Source organism: Oryctolagus cuniculus, chromosome 9 (genome assembly GCF_051225735.1).
Source record: "Oryctolagus cuniculus isolate XC-2025 breed Fujian yellow rabbit chromosome 9, ASM5122573v1, whole genome shotgun sequence".
Taxonomy (NCBI): Eukaryota; Metazoa; Chordata; class Mammalia; order Lagomorpha; family Leporidae; genus Oryctolagus; species Oryctolagus cuniculus.
In genome coordinates this window covers 68,364,368-68,383,455 of record NC_142875.1, presented here as the reverse complement: position 1 = coordinate 68,383,455, position 19,088 = coordinate 68,364,368, and positions in this window count along the sequence as shown.

Here is a 19,088-nt window from a genome sequence, read left to right as displayed (position 1 = left end):
TGCAACGGCTGGAGCTGTGCCAATCCGAAGCCAGGAGCCAGGTGTTTCTTCCTGGTGTCCCATTTGGGTGCAGGGGCCCAAGGATTTGGGCCATCTTCTACTTCTTTCCCAGGCCACAGCAGAGAGCTGGATTGGAAGAGGAGCAGTTGGGACTAGAACTGGCGCCCATATGGGATGCCAGCGCCGCAGGTGGAGGATTAACCTACTGTGGCGTGGCACCAACCCCCAGGACTTGTTTTTAAAAAGCATTTTAGCTTTAACGGTCTTTTGGGCTGCTGGATTTAACTTTTTTTATTTTTAATTCTCAAATCAGAGGAATCCTTGGCTCTCCATTTATGTTTACAAATGAAGAGTTAGGTTATTATTATGGAGATCTTACATGATTTCCTCTGCTAATTCTCTCTGGGTATGTGGGGTTCATGGAGAAAGAGAAAATCTGGTGTAACTGTTTTAATAATGGATATTTAATTAATTATGCTTATTGCTGTCTTTAGCCCACTTCAACTCTCCTACCTGCTATCTCTGGGCTGGGAGTGCTCCTACATCCAATGGGGAAATAAAACTTCAATGCCAGTCTCTGCTGTGTTTTTTTTGTTTGTTTGTTTTGTCTTGTTTTGTTTTTAATATGGATCCAGAGCTGCGATTTCTTTCTTCAGCATTAAACCATTTCAAAGTTTTCAATGCCCAGTTCTGTTGGGGAAGTGTCCCTCTTCATTACCTTTACTGTGAATCCATGGGACATGTGGGAGAGGTATAAGGTGTGCTTATCTTAGTCTGTCCTGCTGAACCAAAATTTGATCATTGCCTTATTCTATAGTTCCTGAAACTTGAGCATAAGATTAAATGCCTTGCTAAATGACTGCTGAATGGTGGACCTGAAAACTAGTATTCTGGTTTTCTGTCACCTAGTCCAGTGTTCTTTCTGTTTCTCTATTTCTTTACCACTTCGTTTCCTCCCAGTCCTTGTTTGGAATCCAGTACAGCCAAGTAGGACTGCTTAGAAGCAGAATTTTGAGCACATGCCTTTGCTAAGTGGAGTCAGATGAAATGAATGGCCATGCACTGATGTTTGCATTGGATGTTTTCCCTAACTCAGTGTCACTCTCATTTTCCTGTGTTTTCATGGAAATGACAGAGGTAAAAAATTTTTCAGACTTTTTAGCTTAAAATTCAGTGTAAGTCATTTTTAGTAGCACCTTTAAAACAAATTGATTAACTGAGGGAAAAAGTACTTTCAAAATGTTTCATTGTGACCTATGAACATCACATTTATTAGTGCCTAAGTTGGTTCCAGTTTCTGAAACCCTGTGCTTTGTAGGATGAAGGAAAAATATGAATTGATTTTTTTCTACTATGGAGTCAAAGCATGTGCCTCCTTTTTTTTTTTTTAACTTTTATTTAATGAATATAAATTTCCAAAGTACGACTTATGGATTACAATGGCTTCCCCCCCCATACCGTCCCTCCCACCCACAACCCTCCCCTTTCCCACTCCCTCTCCCCTTCCATTCACATCAAGATTCATTTTCAATTATCTTAATATACAGAAGATCAGCTTAGTATACATTAAGTATGGATTTCAACAGTTTGCTCCCACACAGAAACATAAAGTGAAAAATAATAGATGATTTTTTTTAAATGATGATGAAATCAGAGCAGACCTATTGTCATGTTTAATCCCAGTGAGAGTCAAGTTGGGAATTGATAATTTCTTTTTTTTTTTTTACAGAGGATCAGTTTAGTATGCATTAAGTAAGGATTTCAACAGTTTGCACCCCCATAGAAACATAAAGTGAAATATATTGTTTGAGTACTCGTTATAGCATTAAATCTCAATGCACAGCACATTAAGGACAGAGATCCTACATGAGGAGTAAGTGCACAGTGACTCCTGTTGTTGACTTTACCAATTGACACTCCTGTCTATGGCATCAGTAATCTCCCTCTGCTCCAGTCATGAGTTTCCAAGGCTATGGAAGCCCTCTGAGTTCTCCGACTCTTATCTTGTTTAGACAAGGTCCTAGTCAAAGTGGAGGTTCTCTCCTCCCTTCAGAGAAAGGTACCTCCTTCTTTGATGACCTGTTTTTCCACTGGGATCTCACTCACAGAGATCTTTTGCCAGAGTGTCTTGGCTTTCCATGCCTGAAATACTCTCATGGGCTTTTCAGCCAGATCCGAATGCCTTTAGGGCTGATTCTGAGGCCAGAGTGCTATTTAGGACATCTGCCATTCTATGAGTCTGCTGAGTATCTCACTTCCCATGTTGGATCACTCTCCCCTTTATTTACTCCATTGGTTAGCGTTAGCAGGTACTAGACTTGTCTATGTGCTCCCTTTGACTCCCAGTCCCTCCACCATGACCAACTGTGAACTGAAATTGATCACCTGGAACAGTGAGATGGCATTGGTACATGCCACACTCACCTATGTTGTCCTTCTTTTTACCAGTTTTTGTATCTATTACTATTGTTTTTAAAAAAGAAGGAGCTAGGGGCCAGCATCCCATATGGGTGCCAGTTCGAGTTCCAGCTGCTCCTCTTCCAATCCAGCTCTCTGGGAAAGCAGTGGAGGATGACTCGAGTCCTTGGGCCCCTGCACCTGCAAGGGAGACTGGGAAGAAGCTCCTGGCTCCTGGCTTCAGATCAGCACTGCTCTGGCTGTTGCGGCCAACTGGGGAGTGAACCAGCAGATGGAGGACCTCTCTTTCTCTCTCTCTCTGCCTCTCCTTCTCTCTGTGTAACTCTGCCTTTCAAATAAATTAATAAATAAATAAATCTTAAAATAAGAAGGAGCTGGAGTATGGAATTATGGCTGCTGTTATGTACACAGGATCTGTTAAACAAAGGAGACTAAACTGTCTTACTTTCACTTCCAGAAGACCGTAGTCAACATATCAGGGAGACATATCATAGGTAGATAGTGGAGATTCCCTTTTAATGAGGAAATCCAGGGCAGAGAGTAAAAACTGATTCACTCAGTGACCAAATAACTATTCATTATCTCTTACTATGACCAGACATTGTTGGAAACATGGGATAAAAACTTGAATAAAATGGTAAGCAAATAAGATGTGGCCTCTTTTTTCCATGGGCCATTTACTCTACCAAGGGAATGAGACGTCACTCAGTTATAGAAATACACTGTAAAATAATGAGCTAGCAGAAGTGCCACAAAGGGCACTCACAGTACCCTTGACAACTGGGAGAAAGCAGGCAGGGAAGGCTTCTTAAAGGAGCCACATCTATTATGTGTTTTTAAGGTTCCAAGAGCTGGGTGGGAGGAGATGAGCTTGTTAGGCAGAGGGAACAGAGTCATAAAGGCTCCATTGAGGCCGGCGCCGTGGCTCACTAGGCTAATCCTCCGCTTTGCGGCGCCGGCACACCAGGTTCTAGTCCCAGTCGGGGCGCTGGATTCTGTCCCCGTTGCCCCTCTTCCAGGCCAGCTCTCTGCTGTGGCCCGTGACTGCAGTGGAGGATGGCCCAAGTGCTTGGGCCCTGCACCCCATGGGAGACCAGGTTCACCTGGCTGAACCAACGGCAAAGGAAGACCCTCCTCTCTCTCTCTCTCGCTGTCCACTCTGCCTGTCAAAAAAAAAAAAAAAGCCTCCATTGCAGGAGAGGGCATGGCATAGACTGAGAAACATTCAGAGGCTGGAGACACAGGCAGCAGCAGAGGATGAAGGATCTGTGAGTTTGGTCATAGTGAGAAGGCACCTAAAAGTGTCCTGACTGAAGTCGTGTTTTGAAAAATCACTCTGGGTGCACCGTGAGGCACAAACTGAAGACGGGCAAGAGAGGAGCCAGGAGGGTGGCTAGAGGGCCATGTCAGTAGCTCCTGGGAAAAACAATGGTGTTTTGGCCAAAGTGTTATAATGGACATCAAGGAAAATGGATGGATTCAAGAGGTATTAAAGAAACGGAGTTTGCAAGTTTGGTGGTAGATTAAACACAGGGGATGGGACATGACACATCTCTACATGGAAGGCAACTTGTCACTCACAGGTGGTTGCATGCTGGAGGACATCACCAATTCTGGGAACATTGTAGTTAGGATTGGTCTGAGAATGGCTTCCATCTTGACAGTTAAAGATGAAGGTTGTGATGGGAAAGATATGGAAATGAAAGAGACAGGAGTATTAAACCCAGAGTACAACAAAAGTAGAAGAGTAGTTGGAAAAGATTAGGGTAGGAGAGGAATGCGAGTGATGGGGTTAAAAAGGTAGGTTGGGACTAGGTAATGTTGAGTTGTGGATGCCAAATAAAGAATTTGGACTTCATTGTCTAGATAGTGGGCTCAGGAGATCAAGGAGATTAAAATAAATGGAGCCATGACTCCAAAGTTTCAAATCTGATGGCTTTAGGGTGATGGCTATCACCAAAAATAGAGAAGACCAAAGGGCAATGTTTTTTTTTTTTCTCCTTAATCATAAGTGTATTAAATCAATTGAAAATAGATCCCAGTTAAAAATAAGAGTGGGAATGAGAGAAGGAAGAGCTTACACTTTGGCACACATTCCCATGGACTTACCCCTAAGAGTAAAGCTAAAAACTTGCCATGGGACTCCAAACCCCATTAAGCCAGATGGTACTAATCCCATTTTATGCAATAAAGTGATCATATGAAGTGTGGAATTGATCATATAGATAGGATTAAGTGTCAAAGAGATCACATAAATAAGACCAAGTGTCTGGTAATAGCAATAGGTAGATTTTTTTTAAGATTTATTTTTTTATTTGAAAGAGTTACAGAGAGGCAGAGAAAGAGAGAGAGAGAGAGGTCTTCCATCCACTGGTTCACTCCCCAGATGGCTGCAATGGCTGGAGCTGTGCCGATCTGAAGCCAAGAGCCAGGAGTTACTTCCGGGTCTCCCACATGGGTGCAGGGGCCCAAAGACTTGGGTCATCTTCTACTGCTATCCCAGGCCATAGCAGAGAGCTGAATTGGAAACGGAGCAGCTGGGACTAGAACCGGCACCCATATGGGATGCCGACACTTTAGGCCAGGGCTGTAACCCACTGCACTACAGCGCCAGCCCCAAATAGAATTAAAAAGGAGAGAAAGTTCCAACATGAGAAGCAGTCCACAAGCAGACTCATAGAATGACAAATGCCCTAAACAGCACTCTGACCTCAGAATCAGCCCCTAAGGCATTTGGATCTGGCTGAAAATTCCATGAGAGCATTTCAGGCATAGAATGCCAAGACATGGTGGCAAAAACTGTTCTGCATGAAATATGAGTGAGACCCTAGTGGAAAGAAGGGACCATCAAAGAAGGAGGTACCTTTCTCTGAAGGGAGGAGAGAACTTCCACTTTGCGTATGGCCCTATCTAAATGCTGACGGAGTTTGTGGACTCAAAAGGCTTCCATAGCCTTGGCAGCTCATGTCAAGAGCCTAGAGTAGTCATTGATGTAAAAAATAAGAGTGTTAATTGTTAAATCAACAACAGAGTCACTGTACACTTACTCCCCATGTAGGACCTCTGTCCTTAATGATTTGTACTATGAGAAATAACTGTAAAACTTGCTCTCAATTTGTACTTTATACCTAGTGTGTCTCTGTGTGTGTGTGGGTGCAAACTGTTTAAATATTTACTTAGTATAGAGTTGGGCATCTGTATATAAAGTTAATTAAAAACAAACCTCAGTGAAGAATGAGATGGGAGAGGGAGTAGGAGGTGGGCACAGGAGTAGGGGTGGGATGGTGGGAATGGGGAGAACCACTATATTCCTAAAAGCTGTACCTACGAAATTTGTATTTATTAAATAAAAACTTTCTAAAAAACACTTATGTGTGTGTTTACCTGTTGGTTCATTTTATTTGAGAGTAAAAGAGACAGAGAGAAAGAGATGAATCGCCCTGGTTCACTCCCCAAATGCCTGCAACAGCTTAGGATGGGCTAGGCTGAAGCCAGGAGCTAGGAACTCAGTCTGGGTCGCCCATGTGTGTGGCAGGGACTCAAGTACATGGCATGCATTAGTAGGAAGCTGGAATCAGAAATGCAACTGAGTCATGATCCTGGGAACTCTGATGTGGGATGCATGTGTTCCAAGAGCTAAGCACTTAAGCACTGTTCCAAATACACATACCAGGACTGTGCTTTTAAGTATATAAGTTAGAGGAGCTGGTAGTCAGGACTTATAAGGAGATATAGTTATCAGGCATTTGAAAACATGACTTTTAGTTCAGGACTGCAGAGTGGCTTCGAAAGTCATTCCATTGTTAAAGCTGGGTTAGGGTAGGGATGGAGCTGATGAGATTATCAGGAATTAAATGTAAGGATTTCAGGAAATAGTCCTGAAGCAAGAACCTTAGGAAGCATCTTACTCAGAGGCATCAGAAAGAAGGGTTGTTGATGATGGGTGCAGAGAAGGAGCCATCAGAAGGGCAGGAAATGAGTAAAAAGAATGTAGTGTCAGGGAAACAGGCAGCTGAGAGTTGTAGAATAAACTAAGGAATTTGCAGTGATAAATGTTTCAAGCCTTAAGTTAACAGAGATCTGGGGACAAGCTTCCAAAGCTTGAGGCAAAGACACAGAAGGGAGGGCCAAAATGAACTAGGCGCTCAGAGGTGGTGTTGGGAGATGCTTGTTGAACAAAGAGGAATGGACAATGGACCAACCACTCCCCAGCTGGAGTCCTTGGTGGTAGCCCTGTTTTATAATTGATAGCTGTGGATCTCTTTCTATTGGTCATAATGTCCTAAGGACTACAAAGTCTGCAACTGAAATGATTAATTCATTCTTTGGTCTTTTCTGATTGTTAGTATCCAGTGTAGTTATTTTAGAAGCATTGAATTCACTTGTTCAGCCATGTTAGAAATCATGACTTGTGCTTCATGGCTACACAGATAACTGGTTGGCCTCCTAGTTGTGGTGTACTAGGCACACTGATGGCTGATGCTTCTTCCTTCTACCCAGATTCCTCAGGTAACACAGAGAAGAGCTAGGTACCTGGGGCCCATGCTGTGGCATTGCGAGTAAAGCCGCTGCCTGCAGTTCCGGCATCCCATATGGGCACTGTTTCAAGTCCCAGATGCTCCACTTCCAATCTAGCTCTCTGCTATGGCTTGGGAAAGCAGTGGAAGATGTCCTAAGTCCTTAGTCTTCTGAACCTGTGTGGGAAGACCTGGAGAAAGCTCCTGGCTCCTGGCTCCTGGCTTCAGATTGGCGCAGCCCCAGCTGTTGCGGCCAATTGGAGAGTGAATCAGCAGATGGAAGACCTCTCTCTCTCTGCCTCTCCTCTTTCTGTGTAACTCTGACTTTCAAATAAATAATTAAATCTTTTTAAAAAGAGTTAGGTACCTATAGAAGAACAACATGGCTGGCAGGTAGCTTACACTCTTTTGGGTAGATTACAGGACCCAGAAGAGAACATGTGGAAGATGATGTGGGGTTGCTCTCAGATTAACAAGGATTTCTTGTTGCAGTTGTATCCAAAGGACAAAAGAAGGGTTTATTGCTTGCCAGCTGATAATTTGGTAGCTGTACAGACTTACAAATGTATATATCCACCTACATAAAATATGTTTCTATCAATATTCTCAATGGAAATAATGGCTCTGCTGAACACCTTCCTACCATGCCTCAGCAGAGCACAGAGTAACAGCTGCAAGTCCCCATGGAAAGAGTAAACACTGCAGTCAGGAAGACTAAGGTCTAAATTCCTACTCTACATCTACTAGTGTTGCTGTGGGAATGTTGTTTCATATTTGTATGTCTCACATTCATGTAAAACCAAGAGGTGGTTGGACCTATCTTTACCTATATATGTATGACTCATGATTCTTATTTCTGCCCAGATCTCTCTCCTGAGCTCCCTACCCATATTTCCAATTGCTTCCTGGACTCCCACCATGTAGGTATTTCGCAGGCAACTCCAATTCCATCTTTCCTAAACCAAACTCATTTCCAGCTCTCTTCCACACAAAACAAATGTTGCTCTTTCTGTAGGTCTCCTATGTTCATGGATGGGCCCCTTCTTCATCCATCCACTTCCATTCAGCAGAAACTTGGAAAGTTTCCCTGACTTCATCTTCAGCCTCATCCCACTTTCATCACCATTCTTATCAATGCCATCCTCTAACTACTCTCCATTTCTCCCCATCCTCACTGTCACCACACTAGTCCAAGCCACTGATAGCTTACTATACAAACCTCTCGTCCCCTACCACTTACGCTCTTGTGTCTTATACTTCAGGGTTTTTTTCTTAAAAAAGATTTATTTATTTATTTGAAAGGCAGTGTTACAGAGTAGCAGAGGCAAAGAGAGGGGAGAGAGAGAGAGAGAGAGAGAGAGAGAATATCTTCCATCTGCTGGTTTACTCCCAAAATGGTTGCAATGTCTGGAGCTGAGCCAATCCAAAGCCAGGAGCCAGGAACTTCTTCTGGGTCTCCCATATGGGTGCAGGGACCTAAGGACTTGGGTCATCCTCTACTGCCTTCCCAAGCCATAGCAGAGAGCTGGATTGGAAGTGGAGCATCTGGGACTCAAACTGGTGCCCATTTGGGATGCCAGCACTGCAGGCAGTGGCTTTACTCGCTATGCCACAGTGCTGGCCCCAATAGTTAAGTTTTACTAAGCTGCTTTTAGAACATACAACGTGCCATGAACTTGCTTTTCACTTGGCGTTGAAAGGGTGGTTCTCTTTGGAATGCAGTGGCCACATCCCATTCTTTTCCCTCTTCTGCTGAAATGCCATTTCCTTTGGGAGGCTTGTCTCATTCCCACCCTCCCCTGGATAAGGTCCCTAATCAGCAATCACACAATGCCCACTACTTCCCCTAGCATAACACTTATCAAAGTGTATTATAAAGACTTGTTCAATTGTTTATTTTCCTCTTACACATTCAGATTCTTAAACCAGGGTCTGTATCAGTCTTGCTTATTAGTGTATCCTAAGCACTATTTGAAAATAGATGTTTGTGGAAAGAACAAGCAAGGAGGGAGGTAAGGAAGAAAATGAGGGAGGGAAAGAGTGGAGGAAGGACTGAGGATGGAAAATTATATAACAAAAGTAAAGTTGTTTCATGAAAGTGTTATAAATAATGCTATGCCAGGGACAAGTGGTTTCAGAAGGAGCATCTGATGGTTTAGGGCGTATTTTCTGCTGGGGAAGGGAACAGGGACTGGAACATTCCCTGGATCAGGTCGGGGAGGACCTTGTTCACCCTAAATGAAGTCAAGGTGGCGTGGGAAATAGTGGAGCATCCCTATCTCCTGTTGTTGTGTGAGGGGACTCCTTAAGGCCAGTGACGTGCACTTTTGGGAAATTTCTTAGCCTAGATTTGCTCATATATAATGAGGGGGTGGGACAAGACTCTCTTCCAACTCCGACATAGTTTGATTTTGCTTTGTAATCTGCTCCTCTTCTTAAGACTTTCAGTCTCATTCATTTCTCTCCCATTTCTCTTCCCACCTCCTCTTTCTAAGTGTATCAATTGGTGGTACAAATAGGGGTTGAAAAGTTTTAGGGAAGGTAGACAATAATGTGTATGTTATCTGTTCCATAAAATTTGGTCCTTGTACTATTTTTCATGGCTTTATTTGATCTTCCAGAGAGTCTAGGAGTCCAGATTCGGAGTTGGTTTTTAACGTGGAGTCATTGGTCTCAGCCACATTATCTGGTGGCATTTCCATTGATTTTTTAAAATATTTATTAATTTTTTATAAGTTTCTTTGAAAAACAGAGTTACAGAAAGAGAGAGAGGTCTTTCATCCACTGGTTCACTCCCTAAATGTCCACAATTGCTGGAGCCGAGCCAATATGAAACCAGGAGCCAGGAGCTTCTTCTGGGTCTCCCATACGGGTGCAGGGACCCAAGGACTTGGACCATCCTCTGATGCTTTCCCATGTGCATTAACAGGGAGCTGGATCAGAAGTGGAGGAGCTGGGACTCGAACTGGTGCCCATATGGGATGCCAGCACTGCAGGCCAGGGTTTTAACCTGCTGTACCACAGCGTTGACCCCTCCATTGATGTTTTTTGCCAGAAATCTTGACTCTGATCAGTAACTTTAGCCAAATGGACTTATGAATATGCATAATCAGGGAAATCAGTCTGTTTTGAATTTTTCCAAGCGAAATTTCAAGGATTTTAATGAGTCCTTAGGCTTCAGTTGGAGTGAGGTTGCCTGATGGTTCAGTCTTCCCAAGGAGCCATGTGAGGACGTATGTAGGAATTCCTCTCTGGAGGTTTCTAGTCATCACTCATGCCTTGGTTCAAACATCATCTCCTCATAGAAGACTTCCTTCACAACCCTAGTTAACCCATTCCCCCACTCAATCACTTTATCACATTACTGTGTTTCATCGTCATTTTTCTATTGCCTAAAATGACAGTGTTCATTTATTTGTTTATTCTACATCTCCACCTTCATTAAAATATAAGCTCAATGGAAGCTAGGACTCTTGTTCACTGCTATATACCCAGCAGTTAGACCAGTGCATGCATAATATAGGTGCTTGAATAAATATCATAGTGAATGAGTGAATTTTGGGGATGTACAGGAGTTAACTTAATCCATACACCCAGCATCCTCGGATGCAGGGATTTTATCTAACTGCTGTAGAAAATGAGTATTTTGATAGCCTTAAGGTTTTTAACTGTGGACTAGATGATCTCGTATGTAATCAGGTGTTCTCTATTTCCTAGCCACACTTTGTCTCTGGTATCTGGGGAATAAAATCTCTGTGGAAATTGTATAGGTACTCACACATCTCATTATCTACCCTAAAATTCCTGCTTTTTGAAATAAACTATTGACAACAGCAATGGTTTATTTTACTCATTATTTTTTAAGCTTTATTATTTTAAACTTCATTATTTTAAACCATTATTTTTTAGCTTCATTATTTTTACTTCATTATTTTAATATATTTGAAAGGTAGCAAAAGAGAGACATCTTCCATCTACTGGTTTGCACTCCAGATGGCTACAAAAGCTGGGGCTGGGCCAGGCCAAAGCCGGGAGCCAGGAACTCAAGTCTGGGTCTCCCATGTGGATGGCAGGGACTCAACTAATTGAGCCGTCACTGCTGCCTCCCAGGGTACCCACTACAAGGAGGCTGGGCTTGAGAGTGCAGCTGGGATGCAAACCCAAACACTCTGAAATGGATGTAGGAGTCCCAACCAGCATCTTAACTTTCACCAAGTGCCTTCCCTGACTTGCTTTTTAAAAAAGCTGAATAATGCTTTCTGCAAATGAAAATCATATGAGGAAGTGTCATGCATACGAGATAAAGTCAACTGGAAGAAGTACCAGCGAGGCAAAAGGAGGGATTTTTTTTGCCTGCTTGCCAGAAGTAATACCTTCTTCTTCATGGAAATCTCTGGAGTAAGTCAAATGAAACTGGATCATAAAGTAGTTAAGTAGTATTTTTGAGTAGTTACTATTACCAAGTATTTACATGTATCATCTTGTCAATTCTTAAAACAACCCTCTGAAATAAATATATTGTTATTCTCTGTATTCAGCAAATAAGTTTGCAAAAGTTTATTTTTTAAAAGATTTATTTATTTGAAAGGCAGAGTTGAGAGAGAGAGAGAGAAAGAGAGAGAGAGTGGGCGAGAATTCATCTTTCATCTGCTGGTTCACTCCCCAAATGGCCACAAGAACCAGACCAGGACTGGGCCAAGCTGAAGCCAGAAGCCAGGAGCTTCTTCTGAGTCTCCCACTTGGGTGCAGGGGCCCAGGCACTTGGGCTATCTTCTACTGCTTTCCCAGGCCTTAGCAGAGAGCTGGATCCAAAGTGGAGCAGCCAGGACTTGAACCAGTGCCTGCATGGAATGTTGGTGACACAGGCAGAGGTTTAACCTATTATGCCACAGAGCCGGCCCCTGTAGTAGTTGTTTTCTAAGATAGCTGCAAAGATCCTCACCTGCTGTTAGTGCCCTCTCACACTGAATCAGAGCTGGCCAGGGTGACCAGAAGAATGTGGCAGAGGGGATGGATGGAATGTCACTTCCAAGGGAAGGTCAGAAAGGCATGGTAGCTTCTGCTTTGCTTTCCTGGATCACTCCCATTGGGGTGAACCATTCACGTGTCATGAGAACACTCATGTAGTCCATGCATCAACTTGTTGTGTGAGTGAGCTTCCTTGAAAGCAAATGTGCCTGTCCCAATCTAGTCTTTAGATGACTATAGCCCCAGCCAACATCTGATTGCATCCTCCTAGGAGATCTTGTACCAGGACACTCTAGCCAAGCCACCAGCATATTTTGACATAAACTATGAGAGATGAAAAAAAGAAGAAAATATCATTGCTGTCATAATCCAAGAAGCTTCTGAGGCCTCTCTGTCATGAAGAGTAATAGCTAAACTATTTCTCCAAACAGTCTTGGTACCATAATGGGTGACTGAAGATTTAGAATAGCAGGTATTTCTTACTTTGCAAGAATCTCTATCCAATGGCCAATATTCCAGAAAGAAAGTAATAATGGTCCAAATGGTGGGAGTTGGGTTAGTTGGATACTATTTTCAACTTCATTGTAATGTTTATTCTGTTTTCTTGCAATGCTCCAGTAATCCTTTTTTAAAAAGAAGACTTTTAATTTTATTTATTTATTTGTTTGAAAGTCAGAGAGACAGAAAGAGAGAGAAAGGAAGACAAAGAGAATCTCTCATCTGCTGGTTCACTCTCCAAAGATCCTCAATAGCCAAGGCAGGGCCAGGCCAAATCCAGGAGCCTGGAACTCATTCTGGGTCTCCCACATGGGTGACAGGGACCCAATTACTTGAATCATCACCTTCTGCCTTCCATGGTGCACATTAGCAGGGACTTGGGATTGGAAGCGAATCTGGGACTCAAACCCAGTCACCCTGCAATATGTGATGCGAGCATCCCAAGCAGTGTCTTAACTGCTATGCCAAATGCCCTGTTCAAAAATTATGTTTAAATTAAAACATATCCTATTGGTTTTGAAAGAAGGAGAATGGACCAAGAGTTTTTGTCTTTGAAGTAAACTATCAGTGAAAACTGAAACAAGAAATCCTGGTGCAGGAAGTGAGAACTGATTGTGTTCTGTCCTCGGTAGGATTTTGAGTCATTCATGCAGTATAGTGTCTGGAGAGTTCTAGTGAGTCATGCATTGCTAACTATGGAAGAAAAATGTATTTTCTAAAGCTGTCTGTTATTACTCATGTCTTTCAGTCGGCATCAGCAGATGCTGGTATCCTATTGACTGGTGATCTAATAGAAAGTTTCTCATAGACAGGTCTGACACCATTTTCCTCTAACTCTGATAAATTTGGCTCAAGTCTTTTTATTTGGCTTGCACAATGTTTGCATTAACATTGTGACTTATTTTTGGCTTAGTGTTGAAAGGATTGTTTAGTAACAAAATAGAGCATTTGGATTTGGTGGCAGCTGGGAGGAATGCTCTTATTTTATGATGAAACAACTGAACAAATGTTCTTTATAGTGATTCATTGCCCATGTGGGAAAATTCCTTTCTATATATATGTTCTCTCTTTCTCTATTGGATACATGAAACTGCTTTACCTTCAATATTTAGGCAGAATTTTCAGTGAGAGGTCTGGGAACAATATTTGTAAATTACTAAGCGAGGCTCCTCTGCAAAAGAATGTTTAGAATGTTAGAAACCACTGGGGTTCTATTCCTAACTGGGCCAGCGTTTGCATATAACCTTGAGCTATTCACATCATCTTTTTTTCTTTTAAATTTGGGTTTTCTGTCTGAAACGGGCAGAAAATTACCTACCTATTTAGCTAAGGCAGAAACAATTTCCTGATAGGAAGATGACTCAGCGGCCTAGAGTGGCTCTGTAGCTTCTTGTCTTGAACGTTTTCAGGGAGACAGAGCCAGAAGACTGGAGACCAGACCACACAATGAGACCTGACATTTAGCAGTGGTGAAAGACTGAGTCATTGTGGGCTGGTATTTGCCAGGTACTGTGCTAGGCCCTGGGAGATGATGGTGAACCAGAAACATACAAGGTCTCTGTCCTCATGAAGTTGACTGGTCTGCATTGTATGTGTTTGGCATTATTCAGAGAGAATTTCTACTACTTGGATCTTTTAAAGTACAGGATTCAGAATCACTGGTCACTGAATACTACCTTGGGAGTCTTATGGGAGAGGTGTTGATATTGCATGGAGCATTGTGACGGCAAGCATGAAGAGAAGTGCAAGGTTCCCTGTTATTGTTCCAGATCTTAACCTACAGTTCTAACGGGAGCAATAGGCTCATGTTTGATCATTCAAGATGAGATGAGAGTGTGGTAAGAGATTTTAAATGTCTTACATGGATTTTCAGGCCAGCATTAATGAGCCTTCCTCTCCACTGCCCTCAGAAGGGACCCTTCTTACCAATATGAGGATGTTCCAACTTGCATGATGATTGATTGTGTTTTCAACAATTGAATGATGAATCTTGAACCCAGGAGCTGCTCCAGATCTTCTGCCACTGGGGCAGGTCCAGTGATGGGATAGAGGTGGCGACATGACATCCATGTGAATTGTCCCTCCCCTTGCCACTGTGAGTGTTGCTCCTGCAAGGAGAATGTAACCACAGTTGCTGAGATCAGGGAGGTGGGGAGAGAGCTGCAGCATCACACAGTGGGTCCATCTGCTCCTGCAGATGTCAACCATCTAGGGGTTCCTAAGTCCCACACATTAGCAGCTCATCTGCTCCATTATATTCCTATCCTACTTAGGATGGGTGTCCCAGCATCCTTGAAATAGCTCTCATGATTCTTAAAGGTTTACATTTCCAGTCATCTCACATAATTTCTGCTTTGATTGAATTCTTTGCCACTCTTCTTATTACCTCCTGTGTGTGTTGTCCTCCTCCCACCCCTAGCATCAATCCATAGTAGGAACCACCAGATTCCTTCACCATCCCCCCACCCCTGAATCTCATGGATCCAAGGCAGTGGAGGTGGATACATCACAGGAAACAACTTAAAAACCCAATGTTGATTAATCCTGATCTTCAAAGTCCTCTGGCCATTCCTGCTCAAGTAAATTTTCTTTGACTCTGTCCTCTGCAATACTCTTTTTCATCATCTTGTTGAACTCACTTCTTGATCCCAAGGCTCAGCTGCCTTCCCACCATATTATTTTAAGGAATTTGGTTCTTTCTCACCTTTATCCTTAAACTAGCTCTGGGCTTCATATCAGAGAGCTGGGAGAAATAACTCTTAAGCTACTCAGATAAATTCATCTGTCCTGGTACTCAATGTATCACTGCATTCTTCCCTTTCATAGAATCAGTGACCTAGGCATGGCTTCCATTAGTCTCTATATGTGAAAGGGAGCAGTAAAGTAGGAATTTGTCATTCTTCTGTGAATGATTATGCCACCTCAGTGCCCCTAGGTAGGCAAAAGTGGTTTTTCATTTTTACTATACAAGGACAAGGGCAACCAGCATTTTGGAAAGTATATTACTAAGAAATCCCCAGAAATCAATGGACAGAGATTCAGTATTTAAAGATGGTGCTTTGGCTAGTTGTATGAATAGAGACGAAAAATTCGTCATCATGATTTCTGACATTCCAGCCAGACACATGGTATAGGACAAGAGGCAGGAGTGAGACACATAGAGGATCTCTGGGACTGGGACAGGAAGGAACCAATGTGATCTAAAACTGAGTGAACTGGAGATTGATATCAGAATCTCCTCCCTATCTTTGTTATTCATAGACATTTACATAGAAACATCCAAAGTGAGATGTATCTCATTCTCATTGTTGAATGTGACTTCGACTGATGAATTAATTAATTTGAAAAGCAGAGAGAGAGAGAGAGAGAGAAGAGGGACAGAGAGGAAGAGGGACAGAGACATAGATTTTCCATCCACTGGTTCACTCCCTAAGTGCCTACAACAACTGGGGTTGGGAGAAGCCCAAACCAGTAGCTTGGAACTCAATCCAGGTCTTCCATGTGGGTGGCCAGGACCCAAGCCATCACTTACTGTCTCCCAGGAAGTATTAGTAGGAAACTCGAATTGGGAGTGTAGCTAGGACTCAAACTCAAGCACTCTTTTATGGGCTGTTGGTAGATCAGGTGTTGTCTTGACCACTAGCCCAAACACCTACCCCTAAAAGTGACTTTTGTCATTATCAACAAATATTCCATCTTATATCAACAAGTATTGTCAAAGAGAAATAATACCAGGTAGCAATGCCCTGAATAAAAAACCATCTTAGCTAAGCTTATTTATAAAGACACAACCTGATAGTGAGGCCTGACCTTTCTTCATAACTAGCAGTTTTTGAAAGAAAATATGAAAATATATAGCATTAAAAAACCTGTTTTCAAATCAGTCATTTATATTCAGTGTTCCCTTTCAATTGCATATGAGAATCTTATTATTTTTCTCGCGTGTATTGTGAAAGTACTTTGGTAGAATGGACATGTGAGGGAACTTTAAAGGATCATGGAAAAGTGAAATTAAAAGATTATTTTGGTGCAAGAAATTTTGAAATCCATGCATAGCTTCCATAGGATATGCACATCCCAAGAGCCCTTCAGAGGTATGAATGCTGGGGTAGTGGTATCATCCATGGCTGTCTCCACAGGAGCTTGCTGTGTGGCTCTTTGCTTTCTTCCAGACAAGCAGCAGAACTTCACTTCTTTGAAAGGGCTCACCATTTTAGGTAGGTCCACCCAGGATGATTTCCTTTTTAATTAACTCAAAGTCAGCAGGTTAGGAACCTGGTCATGGGTGTGGCACTCCATCATATTCACTGATCCTACACATATACAAATGAAAGGCCCAACAACAGGGCCTATCAGTGGGGATCTTGGGAGCCATCTCAGAATTCTGCCTAACACAAATGGGGCATGTCTTTCATCCTTCAGAACAATTAGGATAAGACAATAAATGGAAGTCAAATATCTTATTAGGAGTCAAATATCAAACTATTACTAAATCTTTTTTTCAGTAATGTCATCTTGTTTTTCCTTCTAAAATTAAAGACATTGTACTTTTTCCTGTATTTAATGCAGGCTTCCCCAAAACTGAACATAAGGCTATGTTATGAAAAATCAACACAACACCAACCATAATTAGAACTAACGCATCCTCAGCTTGATTTGTAAATGGGAGACTGAGAAGTTTGGGGAGTACATAAGCTAGATTAAAGCATTCCAGCTATAAACACCAAAGAATGTGGCCGTGTTAGTTAGTCTGTCTGAAGATGTAGCCAGAGTGGATGTTTAGCTCAGTAGTTAAGTTGCCTCTTGGGATGCCTGCATCCCATATTGGAATGCCTGGTCTGAGTCCCTACTCTGCTGCTTCTGATCCAGCTTCTTGCTAATGCACCCAGGATGGTCTCACAAACTCTCCTGGCTTTGATTCTCAGATAGCTGAGCAACCTTCTCATTCAAATTTGGCTTTTATGGAAACACACACAAAATTCACTGACCATTGGGCATGGGAATTCCAGTACTCTTGATTGTATTTTCAATGAAAAATAATGAATAGATGTTCTAGTTTATGTTTCATTTTTTGTGAGTTTGATTAACTTTAGTCAACACCTTAGGGTTCTGTTGTCTGTAGGTATCTGACAGAACTGACCTGGTTATAAAGCTGAGGGCTAGAGTCTAAATGAGATGACCAAGGACATTCTTATCCCCTGAGACCCTGCCTGGCTCCTGGCCCAGACAACAACTGTCTCAACTCTCTCTTTCTGCAGTGCGTTCAATTGAAAACATGCTTTGGGAAGACAATGTCAGTGACCTTAATGTTCTGAGCCAGAATCAGCTGGTGGCACAGGCTGACAACCTGAATATGTTTTTCAGCTACAATGAGCAAGTGGTTGCAGCAGTCACCACAGCAACGGTGTGGCTAGAACCCTTGGGAACTTTCAACAGAGGAATAAGGGCAGCTGTGAGAATGGCTTCAACTGGGATTAATAGTGACTGACTTTTAGCATCAGCCTGCTGGGAATCCTTTATGTTTTTCCTGGTAAACATAAGGACACACTGTGATTGTTCTTCGACATGAAACAGTAGTCCTCTTGGCTTTTATGCAATATTTCTACTATTTTTCCTCTTCTGTATTTCATAAATGGTAAGTAAAGCCTAATAAAAAAAAAAGCCCCCAATCCAAAGGATAGGAGGCACAGGTTGGGGGAGAGAAATTGAAGAGTTTATTTTAGGCGACAGAAAAATGCAAGTTTTATCTAATTTTAAATTCTGTGTCTCTAGATTTTTCATTTATAATCTACCCACAGGGCTGTACTTACCTCAAAATTGAAAGGAAGGCAAAATAAAATGCTAAGGAGGGAAGAACAGTGCTGTTTTGAATCTATTTTCTGGAGTCAGAATCTTAAGCACTTATCGATTGCATTTAGAAATCAGTCAGAGCATCACCTGCCTGGTTGTTGACATGCAGTAAGATTGCAGTTATTATTTTAGTAAATGAGCATCAAATATGATTGACTAGTACTATAGGCATTGTGTGAATTGCTAGGACAACTTAAAGGAGGATAGGTGTGAGAATTAATGAGAAGAAAATTGAAATGTAGGATTTATTGATAGTGTTTATCACATGTAGATATAAGGGCATAAATTGAAGTGAAGTACCTAATTGGTGAAATAGACTGTGGCCTAGAGGATAGATCAAAAGGGTGACTTATTTAAGGTCCTTGTAATTTGGAGCAGATATTAGTATTTTCCTTGAAATAATTCATCTACCAAAATGTTTTCTATTATTTATTTGAAAGGCATCAAGACAGAGACAAATGGATAGAGTTCCCATCCACTGGTTCACTCCCCAAATGCTTGCAACAGATGGGTGTGGGCCAGGGTTGGAGCCAGGATTCAAGAACTCAATCCACATTTCTGCCGAGGTGACAGGAACCCAACTGCTTGAGCCATCATTGCTGTCTCCCAGGGTCTACATAGCAGGAAGACAGAGTGAAGAGCTGGAGACAGGAATCCAACCCAAACACTCCATTGTGGAATGGAGCATCTTAACTGCTAGACTAGTCTGCTCCTATCCACCAAATTGTAAAAAGGAAAGAAAGAATGAATAAATAAATAAATGAAAAATCGTAAATAAATATTTGTGCATAATACTGAGAGTCACAGAGCTTTCTTTGCCTAGGCCTTCTCAGAGTC